Source organism: Nothoprocta perdicaria, unplaced genomic scaffold (genome assembly GCF_003342845.1).
Source record: "Nothoprocta perdicaria isolate Ctin4 unplaced genomic scaffold, notPer1 scaffold_43, whole genome shotgun sequence".
In the NCBI taxonomy this organism is placed as follows: Eukaryota; Metazoa; Chordata; class Aves; order Tinamiformes; family Tinamidae; genus Nothoprocta; species Nothoprocta perdicaria.
Window position 1 is genome coordinate 4,711,404 of NW_020455677.1, and position 9,774 is coordinate 4,721,177.

The 9,774-nt window shown below is 48.7% G+C and overlaps 1 long non-coding RNA gene across 1 annotated transcript in view; it reads left to right on the forward strand.

Annotated features, from left to right (window-relative positions):
* LOC112953267 overlaps positions 1-9,436 on the forward strand; it is a 15,465-nt gene extending 6,029 nt beyond the window's left edge. The window contains exon 2 of the long non-coding RNA XR_003250554.1: positions 9,117-9,436. This is a non-coding gene — a long non-coding RNA (uncharacterized LOC112953267). The remainder of the gene's footprint in view (positions 1-9,116) is intronic.
* The last annotated feature ends 338 nt before the right edge of the window (positions 9,437-9,774 follow it).

Genomic DNA, 9,774 nt, shown 5'->3' on the forward strand with positions numbered 1-9,774 from the left:
ATTCTATGATTAATGACAGGTAGACAGGAAAAACAATCACTTTCTTTGAACAGCTGCAGTGTCGTTGACCATGAGGAGCAGGAAGAGCTTGTAGTTCTAGGCCTTGCTAATGGGCAAGGTGGATACAAGTTGCCTGGTCATAGGAAAGCCCAGGGCTTCACTCTGTACTTAGCATCTAAAGCATAGATGCAAGACAGTCTTGGTGGTCCACAGCAAATCTCAGAAGCAAAGACCCAGCCCAGACAAACACCCCCAAGCATGGAGTAATACACACTGCAGTTTCTTTGAGTGAAAACTACCCTCACATGTTTCATTTACTCAGAAATAAAATTCTGGTGTCCAAAATGACAGAAATTGAAAGATAAAGTGGAAGGAAGGAAGGTACTTCAAAATCAGAACTGCTGGTTAGCCAGACAGATTTACACCAGTCAGCCAGTCAAATTTACACCAGTAAATTTACACCTATCCCCCGTACTTTTGCCAACAAATTCTTCCTTCCTATGCAGACCAAAATTGCTTCCTTTCAGCGTATGGTCTAAGTGCATACTATACTACGTAGGTGTATAGGTAGATAGTATGGAAGTAGTGTCTCTGTGTGTGTATATATAGGCACTACATGGATATATAAATGCCATATATGTAGGATCTGAATTTGGCAGCTGCATCTATACGAGCAAATTAAGCAGAACAAGGGARTGCTCTGAGGCACTAGAACTCCATTGTATATTAAATTAATAACTGATTTCTGTGAAATGCTTCTTGCCATATTTTCTACTTTCCCCCCACCCCTTCCGAACACTTCTCAAGTGTGGCTGAGAGTTAGTGTGGGCCAGGGRCCATTCCCAATGACCGGTTTGGATCCACCTGCCTTGTTTGGGGGATAAGAGTTTAATGGTATGGGTGCAAGCTGTTCTGTGCCAGGGAACAGTCCTGGGCATGTTTAATTTACTGGTATAGGCATAGTCTAGGAGCCCAAGGGATTAGGCAGAGTTTTAAGGGTTGCGTGCCTGGACTTATATACTTTGATTTCTCCCCAGTCCCAATTTATTGGATAACTTTTGTTTTTTAATGGACATGAGTCTTGATCCTTTAACTCTTCTGTCACCTTAGCTAAAAAGCCTTGTTGTCTGTGATAGCAACTCTTAAATCTTCCTGAAAAATTACAGATATCCTGCAGAGGGCCCAGTGGGTTGTCATTACACAGTTGTTATCACTGCCAGTTTGATGGTTGCATATAACAAGTTATCTTTGTTTAGCATTTTAAAAATATATTTAGAGAGCAAGGCATGCAAAACATAAGAAAAACAGTAAAATTATACAAAGCAGGGTAATTTATCAAAGACTGGCCATTTTTCTTCAGATTTTATAGAAAGAAGCTTCCAATGTCCGTGAGTCAAGCCTGGATTGCTTTTTTTTTTTAAGTTAGGATAAGTTTACTAGATGAAATCAGAGGGACTGCTTAGACTTTGCAAGGTAACATCACTGCAGGTACATCCAGTCACAGTGACTCTTGTGGTACAACATCTTGGGAATGATGCTAATGAGCTTTCACTAAGCAGAAGTGCTTGAGGCTTTAGATCTTGTGTCTCTCTTGAAAACTGGTACAAAGGTGCATGACTGATAGCAGCACACCTGTATTTGTATGGAGGAACATAACTCTTTGTGACGGATATGCTCCTTTCCCAGCTCAACCTGGCCTGTACCTTACATGCAGCCCTGTTCAGTTGCTAACTCGTTCTTGGACACTTTCCTAAACAGGGATGCTAATTACAGTGTTCTAAATCACATACTCTTCCTGAACCACATACCTGGTCTAATCACAGCTCTTTCCTGTAACCCTGGCTGTTATCCTCTTATCCTGACTCTCTGTGGCTTGAGCTTSATTTCTGTCAATACAACCGCCACATTAACATCAAAGTACCTAGACCAGAGCTGAGAGATGAGCATTGACATAGGGAGCATTTCTTGTTACTTATGTGACTCTCCTTGTTTGAGATTGCTGCTGTGCAGTATGTGGCATGAGCATCTGCAACCACAGCCAGTGCAGGGCGTGAGGAGGTGTTGGGGCAGCTCTGATACTGCAGTGCTGATGTAGCATGACAGCAGCAAACAACTGAGCAGACATGTATCGAAAGGTCATTTATTTACAGATATCTATGGCCAGTGTGCCGTATTAACAATGAATTTGGCTGGATCGCAATTTGCTACGCAGCTATAGAGGTCTGGAGAGTGAATCACAYGCCCTTGCTACAGGCACTTCTTCATGATATGTGTGCTGGTTAGTTTGGAGGACAGATGTTACTTATCTGGGCCCATTACCCATCTAGAAGGAAGCCAGAAAATAGTTCATTAGATCAAGCTGCAACGAGGAGAGGTTTTCCAAAGCCAAGCTCCAGGAAACTACTATTTTATACCTCTGGGAATGTGGCGGTGGTGTGGGAGCTAAGACGGAAAGAATTTTTCTGCACTGCCTCATCCTGATGCAATAGGGTTGTGCAGCCCATATTTCTGCTCTGCTTTGAGGGCTAGGAGGCTGGTGGCAAGTGCCACTTGTGTGAGACTTTGAGACCAGGAAAGGTGGTCCTGGGATTGTCCTGCCTCTGAATCCCATTCTCTAACTCTGGCTTTTCCTAGTGTCCCTAGGTTTAAGTACAGACAAGAGAGCATGTAGATCCTGGAGTTTCCTCCAGGCTAACTGCACCTACTCCTCTGGGCTACCCGAGTGYGATGCTCTGCTAAATGCTGCACACGTGCTCATTGACCTGAAGCAACTCCTTGCTGCTGTGCAGTAAGCCCAGATCCTGCCCGCAGCCAATATAGCAGATCCCAGAAGCAGCTCTGGGAAAACCCAAGGAGTGYCCCAGGCTCTCTAGCCTGCTCTTCCTTCCCCGGCAGCTCCAGGTTGCAARGGGAGCCAAGAGACGGTCTCTTGTGCCCTCTGGGGACGGCTGATACACACTACAGGCACAAACAAGCACCAGCGACAAGCCGCAGCTCTTCACAAAGTTTCTCCTAACCAGCCTGCCCAWAGGTGAAGCTTGTAGGACAGCAGGCCCGTGGTTAATGTAGTTGGCACATCTGCATCCATCAGTCAAATCCTGCCTCTGTTCTGACAGCACCTCTTGGCTGGAAAATCTTACTCTGGAAACACAGACATCAGGGAAAGCTGTGTGGTCAAACTGTCATAAAAACCTTCAACTCCTACCCTTTATCTGCCCTCTGTCTTGGCTTGTATTCTCTTGTCCCCCACTTTCTACTATTTTTAGTGCTAACATGCCTGCATGCAGAGCTCTCTTTCTGATCCCAAACTTTCTTCCTTCCCAAGGCCACTTACATTCTTGTTTATAGTTTTACTGCATGGAGAGCAGTTCCAACTAGGATTTTCAGTGGACAGCTTGCAAATAACTGCCCTTAGCTGTGGGAAACTGATAAAGGCTTCAGCATTTGGCCTCTAGAGGAGCTTGGGGAATGCACAGATGTGAATTGCATTCACAGCGTTCAGAAAGCAAAGGGTAAGTGACGTGTGTGGTTTATTCTCATCACAACATCTTCTAAAGTTGAGACCTGTCCTTTCTTGGTCCTTAGTGATCTGAGCTTTTGAGGCAGGGGTGTCTGAAGACAGTTTGTCTTGCTCTGTAGTTAAGAGTACCTTCCAAGTGCAGTTTTACTAGATGTTGGGAACCCTTCTKTTGAGTTCTGACTGATTTATGGCCAAATCTGGGGTTGTTAGAGTACTTTTCACATCTATGCTTATTTTAAGAGTTGTAAATACCTCCAAATCTTTCTCTGAGGATTCTGCTCACTCCTGTGCTGCGGCAGAGGCCTCGGGCAGGGCTCCTCCTCCTCTCCTTGGCCTCCTCACCATGCTGGGAGCAGCTCAGTAGCACAGGTTCGCACAGTGACCTCAGCAGACCTACAACTGACTTCTCTCCCCACTTGGCAGCAGCTGGAGAAGGGGTGTAGACTAATGAGTAGTCCTAATAGCTCTGTGAAACCTTGCAAATGCCTGGCTGGTGTTTTTGTGATCATCTGAGGGCAGTTTGGAAGGTCTGACCTAACCTGCAGTGCGGCACTGCGGCCAGGAGCCTCCTGAACGGGCGCAGCCGGGGTGCAGCGTGGGCGCAGCTCGGCTCCTGCTCTCCTTACCACACAGTCTGCTCTCTCCAGGGGTGGACTGCAAGGTAGCAAGCTCAAGCTTGCCTTCTCTTTGCTTCTCCTCCAAGGGATGGATTTTTTTTTTCCCCTGGTAATACTAACCTGGCTCCTTTTTCATTTTCCTTGAAGCCCTGAAATGCTTCACAGCTAGAAACGGGTTCTAGATGGGGTGCCATAACTACAGCAGTTGAGAAACCTCTTTGATGTTGAAAGCTGTGTCTTATTCATAGACTTGGGATGAGCCTGGAGGCTGTCTGGGCAGCCAGGAAGTTCCAGCAGGCAGGAAAGATTTTTTTCCTACCTTCTGCTGCCTCCTCCCCGCCCCCCTCCACTCCCCTCCCAATCAAACTAGCAATAATGATAATATTTTTTTTTTTTGCTAATATTTTTTTCCTGTATAGAGGCAGAGTGTGTCAATTTCTTAGTGTTTCTGCTTGAGAAATTTCCTGCTTTTGTAGGAATCCAAGCTCTTTTTCTCTAGAGCTGCCCTCTTAAGCAGTATAGTTTGAAATTTCTTTTGTCCAGAAGTGTGAGGCAGCAGGTGAGAGAGAGCGGCCCTCTCTGCAGGGGGTGGGATGTATGGAGTGGCTGCTTTGTGCCTTAGTTGGTGTTTCTGAGAAGCCAGAGTGCCGTGCTGTCCTTAAGCTGTGGGCTGGCCATGCTGAACTGCCAGTCCTGTGTGTGTTCCTTGTGCAGCCCACAACCAGGCGGGTGCTGTGGGTCTTCTCCTASACCTGATTGCACAGGAGCAAATGCTTGCGACAGCTTCAGGAACACGGGCAGGCTGGGGCAGTAGCCCTGCTCTCCCTCGTTCTCAGTGTGCCAGCCACACACCGGCTCTCTAGCGGGCTCTGGCAACGTGCAGGCAGAGCATGACCAGCAAGGGGGCTGTAACAGGAACGGGGCTGCCTAGCTGTGCTGCTAACAGGTTTGTCTTTTCCTTACTGTAGTTGCGTAGCTTATGCTGACATTATCGGYGCTGCTGTATCAAAAAAGGAAGGATCAGTAATTCCTGAACTCTTCTCTTCTGTTTCTTTCCCTTTCTTTTCCTCTTCTTGTGCCAGTGAGAAACAGTACCTTCAAAAACATGTAGCCAAGATAGATGCACTGAGAAGTACCAGACACCTGAAAGAGAACAGATACCTCTCAGTTTTGGCCATCTCTATGTAGATGATGAATCTACTTCTTGAATCTCCAAAGTGTTGGCCTTTCAATAGCTGGCTCCCTTCTGGGACAGATTGGCCATTGCATTTTTCGCTGGCAAGGTAACAGTGCCCAGTTTCAGTCTTTGAGCCCCAACAGCCGTAGTGATGGGCTCACTTGGGACTCGTGTGCTTGCTATGCTCATGGGGGATGCTCAGGGGCAGGGAACGGCTTGCCCCACACTTTTGGTATAYGGACCACCCTGCCAGGTTTCAGAGGGAATTTGGATATGCTGCAACTTCACTCCTGCAGCAGGGYCAAGGGGGAAACTGTTATCTGTGCCAGAGACGACTCAGAATGACTACTGATAGACCAGGCGTTGTACAAAGGCAGTCAGTGATGGTCTCTTCTAGGTGAGCCTATATGCAAAGCAATTCAAGAAGAAATTTCCTGTAGTACCATAAATGATCAATGGAGAATTGAGCTGAACAACTGCTGTAGCTGCCCCTCTTCTGCCAGTCACACTGCTCTGGGAACCATTCTCACTGTTTTAGTGGGGACTGTCCCTCTACTTAGAGGTATCGGGTTGTGGCTCAGGCAGCTGGTGGATGAGTGTGCACAGAAGCACAGCTCGCTGCGTACCTGATTTTTGATCCACGTTTCTCTTTGCATGATTTCTAGGCTCAACCCTTCTGCCTTCATCTATCCTCCACCTTGCTGTTCTCGCTTAACGTTGCACTTGGCAACCTTAGGGGTGTTCTCCGCATGGCCGGCACTGTCTGTCACTCTCATGCCCATTCCTGACATTCAGCCCATTCAGAGCAAACACCAGAGGGAGTGGAAGGTTTTTTCCATCTCCTCACCCTTTCAGTGTCCCTTGGTGTAATGAGCGACGATGCCCCGTAGATGGCACTTGAACCTCTTGCTCAGAGTGTTTCTGACTTCAACTCTGGGATGTTAAGAGCAGAGACTGCAGAGGTGGAGCAGCTACAGCACACGCAGCATGTGGTGAAGGGGGCACAAGGCTAGGTTAGTGTGTGCCATGGGCGAGCAAATCCACTGACGATTTCCAAGGATGAAAATAGCATCTCTTCCCTTATGAGAAGACTTGGCCAGGTCTGCCTAATGGAGCCTTCYGCACCTACATGCATTCCTGCTTTTTCACCTTGCAGTGTTAGTGGTACACCTAGGGGAGGACAAGCTGTAGAGGGAATTAGACTGTCCCCCAGGCATAACGGGAGATAGAGCTCCAAGGATACATCCTAGCTGTGTGGTCTATGCATGACACGTGCGCTCACACACGCATGTGCACACACACATGCCTCTCTTATCATGCTGTTAGGACAGGGCTCCCAGGGAGGAGTCTCTCTGAGGGATAAGATGTGGCCCACCATGAACTGCAGCAGCCCTTTGGGGGTGCCTTACCCGTGACAGTAACAGGGAGCCACACACGGGTGTCATGGAAGTGAGCCAGGATCCTGGCCCAGCTCACAGCCTCCTGCCCTCTCTGTCACTTGCATGGAGAGCTTGCCTGCCCTTTACTCCTCACTCAGCTGTGAGGAATTCACACAGATCTCAGAGCAGTTGCTGAGGCAGGTGTGTGGGTCACCATAAATGTTCAGCAATGCACTTCTTGTGTTCTTTTACCAAATGACCTGAGGAAACTTGGCCCCATTGTCTGATTTTGAGGTTTGGGTTTGGTTTGAGYACACTATTCGGATCAAAACTCCAGAGGTGATAAACCCACAGGAACCAAAACCAAAGCAAAGAGATCACATGAGATGCTTGGGAAGTGAAACCACTGAATTTTGCATAGCTCCACTGGGGTGATCTAGTAACAGGCCAGGTTACAGTCCAGAACACCCTGGGAGCACACAGCTGCGGGGCAGGAGATACAGCTCCTGTTCTTGCATCTTCCACAGCTTTCCTCTGTGACGTTCAGAAAGGCAAGTAATCTTCCCCTGTCATAGTTTTCTTCTCTGGAGACAATACTACTACTTAACACTGAAAAATATTTTGCTGTCCTGGTGTGGAAGTTGCKCTGACATTGTGCAACCCCTTTGCATAGTGAGGAGCACCATCTCCAGACCTCTTGGAGAGCTTCCTTTCCGATATATAAGGCAGCATCATGATCCATCACATACTGGGAACTCACCTAGCTCATCAGCTCTCATCTGGGAGACAGGGATCCCACAGGAACATGTGGAGGGAAGACGAGGCAGCAGGTTGCAGCCTTGCTTTCTGCAAGGGCTTCCTTAGCCATAGGGCTCTGCTGCCCGTCGCTGGTAGGGCCACAGTGTTGCCATGTCCCTCTTGCTCGGCGAGGGTGCTGGATGCTGTGGATCGATGGGGAGTTTGTGAACTGTCAGTCAGTGGCTCCTGACACTGCTTGTGGAGCAAGAGAGAGGCCGTGGTCCTTTGCCAGACAAGGGTGTGCAAGGCTGGTTGGAAAAGGAACTCGAAAGCCTGTGAGTTTGTGCTGAGCCTGCCTGACTAAGCAAGCGGAGCTGAAAAGTGGAGGACTGTGGCCACTCGAGACGAGAAAACGCTGGGAGCGAGTGTGTGTAACTCGACCTGAGGGAGAACGGGGTGTACCGGAAGTTGGTTTTCCTGGCTATTCTAGTCGCATGAAATACAAGGCAGGAAAGAACTTGTTGCTCTGCAGGTATCTGCTGTAAAATATGGAGGCAAAGGTTGTTGAAGCAGAGTTAACACAAGGATTTACAGTGATAGTTTCTCTTGTATCTCAGGGCTACAACAAAGCACCCCTGGCATTTGCTTTTGCCACTTGTCATTAGCTGTGTTGTCCCGGGAACAGGTTAAGCAGCTCCCCCAAGCCGGGGTCCCTGCTGCTGTTTCGCGTGTTGGGGCTGCACGAGTTCACTCTGAGGTGTTTCCCAGTGGGGTGGCAGGTTCTACTGTTCTCTGCTCCAGGGAGCTCTTAAGCTTTTCATCTGTCCTGGAACAAACAACTGAGTGCTGGAATGTGCCTGTTCCAGCCCTTGAGCCCAGAGAGGTTGAACACGGGAAAGCGATTGTACCCAATAGTTGAGCTGTGCTTTATGGGTCGTATAAACCACTTAYGGACCACTGCAGAGAAAGCCAAAGGCTCCAGTGCCTGATTAAAGAATGAATGAAGGCCTTGGAACTTTATATAAAGTTAGTGTAAAACCTTTTGCTTTATGTAAAAATATGAATCATCTTAAGTGACATTCACCAGGATAGAAAACGGTGGGAAATTCTCCCTTATTGTGCTTTGGAGAGTACCTCGGTTGTCTGTGAGGAGTTAGGAGTAAATCTTGCCTAAGGTGAAATACATGCTTGCCTATCTCTACCGAGGGTTTTTGCTTTTATCTGGTATTTTGTTCTCCTCCTTAGGGCTGGGATGCTAGAATAGCAAGGCTAGTGATCTGACATTGTGCACTCTTACCTGTTTAGCTCTATTCATGCAATAATGAAACCAGAAGTATCTAGGACAAGGTATGGGGACGGAGAGTTATGGGACTGGAGGATGGCTTCAATTTGGAATARAGAGGGGGGAAAAAAGTAATTTGAGAATTAAGTTCACGGTGAGAATTCAAAATACACTTGGTTTAACAAATGTAAGCATTAATCTACATTTGCTGCCCTATTCGAGGGATATACAGTAAGAAAACCAAAAAGGTTATTGTCTGGCTTGGATTCTGTGCCTTTATTCCGTTAGGGAAAATACTTTGCTAACTGGAGCTGAACTGAGCCTCTTTGCTCTGAARCTAAGATGTTCTTTCTCTTTTCCCCAGCCAGCAGTTTATCAGTGCTTTTCCCTTATCTCATTACAGGCGTGCTGGCCGAGAAGAGAGAATTGATATGTTAACCAGCCTGCGCTRCTCTGGAATTTGTACACAAGCGACCTCCTCTGTGCCTCAGAGCCCACAGGAAAGCTGCCTGCCCCAAGGCAAGTGAGGACGAAGGGCTCCCTTGGCCTCAGAGGAGAGGTGCTAGGCAAGAGGAACCCTTAGCTAGGCAAGAGGAACCCTAAGCTAGGCACCGATGCTTCCTCTGCGTGGCTAAAGCCCTTTGTCATCACTGCTGGCCTCGCTGAAGCACGCTGGTGGYTCCGTGTGAGTGCAGCGTGGCTGCCACTGCCTCCGTCAATTCCTGGTAACTTTCCCGTCTCTTTTGCCAGGGAAGGGGCTGTGGAGATGGAGCACCCTGCTCTTGCTGCAGGCACACAGGGCAGCGGGTGCAGTTAGGGCAGCGGGTGCTGGGCCATCCTGGCCCTGCGCTTGTTGGCTGGGAGCAAGGGCAGCGCTGCCAGCTTGCCGCTTCCTGCGGGCCCCCGGGTGGCCTAAGGGGCTCCGGGAGGTCACGCACTGGCCCCGCCGCTGCTCGGAGCCGGGGAAGGGAGGAAGGGAGGAAGGAAAAGGGGTGCGCGCGCGCGCGGCGGGCATCGCGGGCCCCCCGAGCAGCGCCCTTGGGCTGCGCGGCCCCGCGGCG